Source organism: Rattus norvegicus, chromosome 15, assembly GCF_036323735.1.
Source record: "Rattus norvegicus strain BN/NHsdMcwi chromosome 15, GRCr8, whole genome shotgun sequence".
Lineage (NCBI taxonomy): Eukaryota > Metazoa > Chordata > Mammalia > Rodentia > Muridae > Rattus > Rattus norvegicus.
In genome coordinates this window covers 97,495,723-97,505,421 of record NC_086033.1, presented here as the reverse complement: position 1 = coordinate 97,505,421, position 9,699 = coordinate 97,495,723, and the positions used below count along the sequence as shown (strand labels likewise).

The window sequence follows — 9,699 nt, the reverse complement described above, 5'->3', positions numbered from 1 at the left end:
AAGCCATCACTGATTACTTGGCACGTTGAAAGCCCAAATCATAAATATTTTGACTGACTCTTCCATGATCCTGGTTTACTCTTGTCCCAGAATTTTTATTGGTTACTCCGTTATCTTCAGAGTGCCCACTGCCTTCTGAAGCTGCTATGCTATCTTGCAACATAACTGGTACCTGAATGAGGTCTTGGCAAGATGCCACTCCTAATACTCTCTAGGTATATTGTGGCGTTTCCAGCTGTTTCATCACTCTATAGTTTCATCTGGATTCACTCCTGATCCCACATTTCCTTGGACAGAGTCACAAGGAACTGAAGGGGTAAATGAAAAAGAGCACCAGGGTTCAAATGATGGAGAGTTTACTATGGCGTACCATTCATCAGCGAGGGAATAAGCTAACGTAACCCACTGCTGAAATCTCCAGATACATTTGCATTTAGGCTGAATAAACATGGGAAGAATAATCTCAATGACATAGTTACTAGAACTTGATGATGGCAACTGGAAAGATTTAAAGTCCTCATGGGGTGGGGTCATGGGACCATGGGTTATAGTTGTCTGCCAATTCCATACAGTGTCAAACCAAGAGAAATTATTTGATAATAGTTAATAAAAAGTACAATGCAATAAAAAGTGTAAATCTGGCCAAGAGTCCATAGCTAGGGAGCATAAAGGTGACAGAGGTAAACTCATTGCAATTAATTTGATAAAAGAACATAGTATCAAACCGTTCTCTAAGTTCATAGATCTATGTTAACATAGTACCACAGCTCCACACACTCAGCAGACACGTTTCTTCCTGCAGTGGCCAACAGCCAGTGTAGAAACTCACAACAAATCACAGTATATTGAGTGACTTCCTCAGCCTTAATTGGGGGGGTCTATATCCCACTCCCTCCTCCATAGCTCAGAAAGCAGAAAGGGAGGGGCAGCAGAGGGGAAATAAGCTTTCTTTAAGGATGTGATCCCTGGCATGTTGGAGATGCTCCAGTAGATGGCTTCCAGAGCAGCAGAGACTGAACTCCTGTTATCTAGAAAAAAAAGGGATGGAAGGAAAGAGAGAGAGAGAGAGAGAGAGAGAGAGAGAGAGAGAGAGAATAGGAAAGTATGAAGTTGATCCAATAGGGTTTAGGCAGGGAATGAATAAGACCAACATACATTTTATGAAACTTTAAAACATTATATTTAAAAACAAATACAAAACACACATTTTCAACATCCATGGGATATAACAGAGGGGATTGCTGATGAATTTTCTTCTACAAATAAAGTGCATGATGTCTGGTACTTCTGAAATTTTATTCTATTTCTTTACTTCGTAATAAAACAGAAGAAATAATCTCATTGACGTGACTCAAATACAGAATTCCTACATCACTTGTCATGTTCTTAACATTATAATTTATAAAATGTAAATTCACATAGTTTTTTACATTTTATATGTGATAAATAAACATATTTCTAAAAGTTCTTTATTTCTTCAATTTTAAGTAAACAGGACTTTAATTTGATTATGCTTATTTGTTTTCTTTGCTGGATATATACAATTCCTTCACCCATCAAAGAAAGAGACATTCCTTTTTCCACAATCATACATTTTTTTTCAGAGCTGAGGACTGAACCCAAGGACTTGCACTTGATATGCAAGCGCTCTACCACTGAGCTAAATCCCCAACCCCAATCACACAATTTCTTAACAATTTATTACTATCCTTCTCTTACCTTGAGGAGAAAGTGTGGTAGATATGGCTGCTATTAAATTTTCTAATATAGGGTATACCTGGAAGGCATGAAGACCAATGTGTCCACCTAATTTATTTATACAATGTCTAATGGTCAATCTCCTGGAAATAAGCAAAAGTATTTTCTGATAAGAAAATTTTATTATGAATCCCATTGGGCATGATGTGCTTAGCTCAGCATTGCTTTTGTAAAATGAACTCTGAAAGTATGAATGGTGTGGTGGTTTGAAAAGCTCAGCCCAGGGAGTACCAATAATAGTAGGTGTGGCCTGGATGCGAGAAGTGTGCCTTTGTGGGGGTGTGCTTTCAGACCCTCCTTGCACCTGCCTGAGAAAGTCAGATTTTTCTTCAGTGGCCTTCAGATGAAGATGTAGAACTCTCAGCTCCGTCAAAACAGCACTATGTCTTCCTGGAGGCTGTCATGCCCCTCCCTTGATGACAATGAACTGTAAGTCAGCCCCAACTAAATGCTGTCCTTTATAAGAGTTGCCTTGGTCCTGGTGTCTCTTCACAGCATTAGAAACCCTAAGACAAAAGGGATATCAAATAAGCTATAAAAGATTCAATTACTAAGCAGATATCTTTCACAGCCTACATTCTTTCTGGTATGTGATACAAGCCATGGCACTAGTTAGAAAATTTGTGGATTCTTTGTTTGAGCCAAAGATCACATATCTTATATCCAGAGTAAGGAATTCCTCAGACCTTTCTCACTGTCTCTGCATCACTCTTTTACTGATTGAAGTAATAAAAACTATTATGACAGACTGATAACTGGAAAATTTATAATATAAGTCTAATTTAATCATCTGATCATTTGTCTTGTTATAGGACTAATAGGAGTTTAAGCTCAATTATGAAATGAGTATCTCACTATTTTAAGCAATTTACTCAATAAACTATAAATTTCAAAACAATGCAGTTTGAAATTAAGCCATTTATCAGGAAAAAGATGAGAAAAATCACTGACGCTGAAGTATTGATACATGCCATTATACACAGTTAAAATATTTTAAAAGCTGTCAACTCTCTGCTTCACTGATCTTAACAACCTCCAGGAAAAATGTTCTTGTTTTGTACATCTGCAATTTGGGAAGCTGGGAAGCAAGCTGCTGCACAGTTTCCATGGCATCTGCCGCTCACCTCAGGGACAAAAGCTTGCTGCCGTCCAACACCTTTGTGATATTGAAGTTTTCGACATAAATCTTCATTGCTAATAAGTAAATTCATGAAGCTTATAATTGGCAGAGTACATACCGTTGGAATATATGATGTGTCATCCGGCACCCTCAACACTGATTTCACTTAATCTTTAACCTAACATATTGTAGGTTTTACAGTAGCAGTTCTCACGTCGAGACTCCATCTGTTAATGGCAGAGAACAACGTTGCTGTACTGCAGAGAGCTGCCAAAAGGTGCAAGTGACTTGATATGCAGCTAACTGGAGTCTGGTGATACTCAAAGACGTCCTTTTTATGTTTTCACTTATATTGGAAATCACCATTGACTGAAGAACTGATAGGAATCCCTAAAGATCCATCATCCTTCAAGACAGGATAGAAACAAAACGAAATTATATCTGTAGTCAGTGATGTGTGAAGTTCCCTGTCCCATCTCTCAGAGAAGCAGGTAGGCAGTCTGACAGAGCTATTAAATTCATTAGTTCATATCAGGGAGCTAAGTCAGGGGTGCCAAATGCTTTAGCATGCCTTACTAGTCAAGGAATACTTTTAAGTCACAGGACCTTGATAATATTAGTTACAGGGATAAACATAATCCTTCTAGGCATGCCAAAGTGGAGTGGTGCAGTGTAAATGTCTGTATTCAAAAGTAATTGATGTCCTGGAATGTTTGAAAAGAAGGGGAAGGAAAAGATGCTGAAGAAGAAGAAGAAGAAGATCGAGGAGGATGAGGAGGAGGAGGAGGTGGAGGAGGAGGAGGAGGAGGAGGAGGAGGAGGAGGAGGAGGAGAACATCTACCCATAGATGAAATAAGGCAGTGATTCTTGACAAATAGGTCATTTTCTACATGAACTAATCACCGGTTTGTTAGTCAATTGTGTGCCAGAAAATTGCTGAGTATGTTAAACACAAAATGAATTTTTGGCCAACAAAGAACACATCAGTAAGTTGTTGTTAAAAAATGTTTCAATCACAATGCAAGAGTAATTTTCAAATATAGAAAGAAAGATATTGTGGTTATTCATGACAAGAAAAAGAGCTCATCGTTCTCATGATCCTGGCTTCAACAAACACAAACCCATCTAAGTATATGTACAACTTATGGTTGATTAGTGGCACTATGAAATGTCTTTGATATTTATAATTTTCATTTCATATATATATATGTATATATATATATATAAGAATAAGCTTATTGACTAGATTAAAGTGAGATGCACAAGTTGGGTGCAGTCGTGGTACAGTTGTGCCTATCAAATTCAGCATTTGTGAGGCTGAATGAAGTAGATGGAGTAGAAGTTCAAGGTTATCCTAAAATACATGTTAAGCAGCTTGAGATCAGTTTGAATGACAAGATCTGTATAAATTAAATTAATAAATTTATATCTGGGATAAAAAGAATACATACAATCTCACAGGAAATACAAATGTAATGACTCCTTTATGATCAGGCAAATCTTTCTTCATTTTTCCATTTAAATTGTTGAGTATGAGGTATGTTCTGATAGAGTAAGGAGAGCACTGCTATCTATTCAAATGGTATGCAGATTTCCCAAAAATTGTGACTTTGGAAAGCGGTGATGTATAGATCATCAAAAATTGTAATACAACCTACCAAAAATTGTAAAACAACATAAGACTATATACAAATAAAAAACTGTAAATGGATTGGTTGTCCCCAAAGTTGGGTATTTTTCCATTACATAGTTTTTTTTTTCTTTTCTGCATTATGATTTCCACTAGGAACTAAGCTGTGCTCTACACTGGTTCTTTAAATAAGCATTCATCATTATTTTTATAGTGCATTGTCAGTACAGAACACAAGGTTGACAAATGTCTTCAATGTTTAGTCATAGAGCAATCAGTGTGGCAACAATGTAACTAAAGACACTGACAGATGTTAAGGACAACTTCCTATTGTTTTTTCCCATTAAGCAAGTCTCAATGATTTCCCCATAGGTGGTACTTCAGAGTGGCTTTCAGTATTGTAGGACAGGCTAGAAACAGACTATAAGACCAGTTGCCATCCAGTGAATGACAGACAGACACAATTCACTTAGCTACATTTTTAAAACTAAAATTCATCCTTTGAAAAAACATCCTCATAGAAGCAGGGGGAGGGGAAAAGGGAGAGGGGGAAACGGAGAAAGCAGATAACATTTGAAATGTAAATACATAAAATATCCAATAAAAAAAGAAAAAAATGTCTCTATGAGCATATGCTCAAAATGCACATAGTTTGAAATTAATATTTGCTATTCTAAAACTAGGAGACAAATCAGAAGGTGAAGCACAACAGAAATGGAAAGCCAGTTATATGTCAGAATGTATGAAGTTTTCCTGTGTTTTCTTATGGCTTAGTAAGACATTAAGCTACTGGTAGTGATGTTTAAATACATCTTTGTTCATTGTAAAGAATTAGAAAAGATAAATGATACAGGTGTGGGTGCATTATCAGCAATCAAATGAAATATAACCGACCTCACTTCTATCTGAAGTACAGGTTTGTTGAAAGATTCGTGCCAATTTAATACGGGAAGAAATAAAAAAAATGAGAAACGAATGCTTTCAATGTTGACATTTAATTTTTTTTAGAAAAATAAACTTGAAATTTCACAATAAATTCCAGAAATTTACCTCAAAAATGTTTTCTGGGGAAAAATAATGTAACCCAAATACCAGGAGTAACATTTAATTCTGTACTTCTACATTTGTAAATTTTCCTTTCATTTTATGTTGTTTATTTTATTTACATTTCAGATGTTATTCCCCTCCTCAGTTTCCCCTCCAAAAGTCTATCCTCTCCCCCCCTCTGCCAAGACTCTATAAGGGGCCCCTCCCCCACCATTTCACCCACTCAATCTTCAGCCCCCTAGCATTCCCCTACTCTACATCATCAAGACTACACATGACCAAAGGGCCCCTCCCAGTGATACCAGATAAGGTCATCCTCTGCTCCATAACCAACTGGAGTCATGGTTCTCCCATGTGTACTCTTCGGATGTTGGTTTAGTCCCTGGGAGCTGTGTGTGTGGCTCTGTGTGTGTGTGTGTGTGTGTGTGTGTGTGTGTGTGTGTGTGTGTGTGGCGGGGCAGTGGGGTGGGGATCTGGTTGGTTGATATTGTTGTTCTTCCTATGGGGTTGCACACCCTTCAGCTCCTACAGTCCTGTTCCTAACTTCCCCACTGGGATCCCCAGCTCAGTCTGATGTTTGACTGTGTACATCCACATATATATCGGTCCAACTCTCGCAGAGCCTCTCAGGGGACAGCTATATCAGCCTCCTGTCAGTAAGCACTTCTTGGAATTAGCAATAGTGACTGGGTTTGGTGGCTGCATATGGGGCAGTCTTTGGATGGCCTTTCCTTCAGTCTCTGCTCCACTCTTTGTCCCCGCCATTCCTTTTGACAGGGGGAATTCTGGATTACTATTTTTGAGGTAAGTGGGTGGCCCCATCCCTCAACTGGGGCGTGCCTATCCACTGAATATGAATATCTATCTCCCCTTTGATGAGTATTTAGGCTAATGTCCTCCCTGTTGGGTCTTGACAATCTCTTGGGTCCATGGTATCTGGGACTTTCTAGTGGATACCCCAGATGCCCCTCCCCTACTGCTCCACACCTCCTTTCAAATTCCTGACCCTGTGTACTTCTCCCCCATCTCCTCCCATAGCTGACCTGGCCCCCTTTTACCTTCCCCATCCTTTCTCCCTCCAAGACCCCTCTCTCCCTCCAAGACCCCTCTCTCCTTCTACTTCCCTGAGATTATTTTCTCCCTTTAATTATTCTAATTAACCACTGTTTTATGAGATATAGAAGATAGAAATAGAATTTCTATTTTAAAATTAAAGTATAATACTCTCTCAGAATAATTTTCTGATTATTTTGAGACATATACTATTTAGTATTAATATCATGTTGAAAAATAATTTTAAAACATGGTTTGATGAAATACATTGATTTTCTTTTAATTATGTATCATGATATATATATCATAATGTATATCATAAAGCACATATGGTACATATGTGTCATAACTATACAAAACAATATATTCCAAAAAATCTAGTCAGTTTAGTTTTAAACTATTTATGTGTCCAACTGTTCTCATCTTCACAAGATCCCTTCAGTAAGACAATCTTATTAGTTAATTGCTTTCAAAATCTCAAAATGCTGTGTTCATTTAGGTTACTATAGGAAGCACAGGTCCTTGTGTTCACAGAAAAATCACTAGGGGCACCTGTAATGTTAAAGACACAGGGTTGTTCCTTCGAAGGAAGAAATGTGTAACCTGTCATCGGCCTGGACTCCGGGAAGAGATACGGGTAATTGCTTGTTGACCACTGCAGTATCTGTACCCACATCCTCCCCCACACTTACTACGAGCTTGTTTCTCTCAATATTGTTAATAAAAGTAAAACATTTACTGTTTGCTACAAATTTCATTCTGTGAGTACTGATGTAACTTAACTCAAAACTACATTTCACAACCTGTAATATTTTAAATTCAGACAAGTATAATTTTCTCAATGTCTTAGTCAGGGTTTCTATTCCTGCACAAACATCATGACCAGAAGCAAGTTTGGGAGGAAAGAGTTTATTCAGCTTACTTCCATGTTGCTGTTTCATCAACCAAAGTTTTTCAGGACTGGAACTCGAGCAGGTCAGGAAGCAGGAGCTGATGCAGAGGCTGTGGAGGGATGTGTCTTACTGGCTTGCTTCCCCTGGTTTGCTCAGCTTGCTTTCTTATAGAACCCAGTTAGGTTCTATAAGAAACCCACAATGGGCTGGGTTCTCCCGCCTTGATCACTAATTGAGAAAATGCCTTACAGCTGGGTCTCATGAAGGCATTTCCTCAAGGGAGGCTCCTTTCTCTGTGGTAACTCCAGCTTGTGTCAAATTGACACAGAAAACCAGCCAGTACACTCAATAAAATAAGTCTAAAAAAAAGTCACTGAATTATTCCCTTATATTTTCTTTTCTTAGTGGAAGACCTGTTTCTATTAACCCAAGTTAAAATATTTCCGTCATAGTGACAGAAATTTCTCACATGGATTTAGTACATTTTAACGATTACATTCCTGTATTCATCTATTAGTTAAAAAAAAAATCACCAACTTAAGTAAGAATGTTTTTGACCAAAACGAGGTGGTTTGCATAATTTATGAGTTCCAAACATTTGCTTCTATTACATACACATCTGATTAGCAGATTGAATGCCTTCTCAATTCACGTACAAACACCAAGAGCCTTCACAGTTTGTACAAGTTAGTGTTATGAAATTGTTCGAGATTATTTGCCTTCTATTAATACTACTGTCCACACCTTCTATGCACCTATAGAAAAAGATAGTGCTGGTATTTATCACCCACTAACCATCACCTGAGCTATAACAGTCACTGTTGCTTCCTTTCTGTTTACACTTCTGAGCACAGCTCTAGAATCTTTAACATCTGAAAACGAGGCTGTACTTGGACTTATACTTTAAAGGAAGTCATTTTACAGTAGTAGTCCAATGACAAAGATTAAACTGTATATCACAAAAATGGCAGCTAGGTTGTACAGAAGAATTCTACATGAAAGATTTCAGCCTGGAACACAAGTTAAATAAAATGACAAATAACAGGATTCCAACTAAGTAGGTATTTCAGTTATGTGCTTTAAGAATTTGGAATATTGGGATCTCTGCATGGATCAGTCTTGAAGCTACCTATGTACTTCTAGCTTGTCATTGCCTCTTCACGCAGGATTGGTTCTTCCTTTGATTACTGAGGCAGGCACGGAACTTCAGCAGAGCCCGCTCCAAATAGAGCTGGCCAGTTTCTCCTCTTTCCCTGTTGTGTCGTGGGTAAGAATCAGAAGGGCACATACCCCACTCGTCTTGATATTTGGCCTCAGTCCTAGGATGAGATACTGGAGTAAGCTTGAAGTGTGACACCCAGCTTTCCTAAGACAGGTACTGCGGGTTGACCCTTCAAACAGCTTGTGATTCACTGTCCCTCAGATGGTGAGGTGCATCCAGGAGACACCTCTCTGAAAGACCCCAGCTTAGCAGCAGTAATGCCATTTTGCAAGGCTATACTTAAGATGACTGGTTCAGAGAAAGGTTAAAACACTGAGTACAAAGCGGCTGCCAAGCAGGATGTGTTTGGTTGAAGGCCTGGCAACAGGACGACTGCAGTTGAGCACCTGACAATGAAAAAAGCCCCGGGAGAGGTCCCACACCCTGGTGGGGGGCCGAGTCAGTCGTTATGTTCCAAGAAGGTAGCTAAGAAACTTGCCCCCGGGCTGAACCCTTGGGGGGCCGAGTCAGCCGTTATGTTTCTGGAAGGTAGCTAGGAAACTTGCCCCCGGGCTAAACCCTTGCCATATTAGAATCCACCAATTATATCCCTGTAACCATACATCTGCTTCTGTATGCTTGCTTCTGCTCCCCAAAATCCTATAAAAGCCCATCCTTGGTTCCGTGGGGCGCGCCAGTCCCCCGAGTGACTGAAGCGCCCGCAGGTGCCTGTGCCTGTGTATCCCGACAATAAACCAAATCCTCTTGCTGATTGCATCCTGTGGTGTCTCGGTCTGGTCTTTGGAGTTAGAGGGTCTCCATCCCGAGGGAAAGTTCTCCCTGAGAGCTTTTCATTTGGTGCGTTGGCCGGGAAAGGAGATCCTCCACCCAGGGACCACCGACCACCCACTGGGAGGTAAGCCGGCCGGCGTCTGTCTGTCTGTCTGATTTTGTCTCGTTCTGCCTTATTCTGTCTGTTCTGTGAGCGCTCAGCCAG

The 9,699-nt window shown here is 39.4% G+C and overlaps 1 long non-coding RNA gene across 3 annotated transcripts in view; it reads right to left on the bottom strand.

The window, feature by feature from the left end:
* Nucleotides 1-1,156: 1,156 nt before the first annotated feature.
* LOC120097078 (uncharacterized) overlaps nt 1,157-9,699 on the bottom strand; it is a 40,806-nt gene continuing 32,263 nt past the window's right edge. For 2 of the 3 annotated variants that reach the window (XR_010058029.1, XR_005494295.2), the window contains 2 exons: nt 2,997-3,284; nt 1,157-2,264 (listed from right to left, as the gene is read on the bottom strand). This is a non-coding gene — a long non-coding RNA (uncharacterized LOC120097078). The remainder of the gene's footprint in view (nt 2,265-2,996; nt 3,285-9,699) is intronic. The other variant, XR_010058030.1, reaches the window with a different exon arrangement.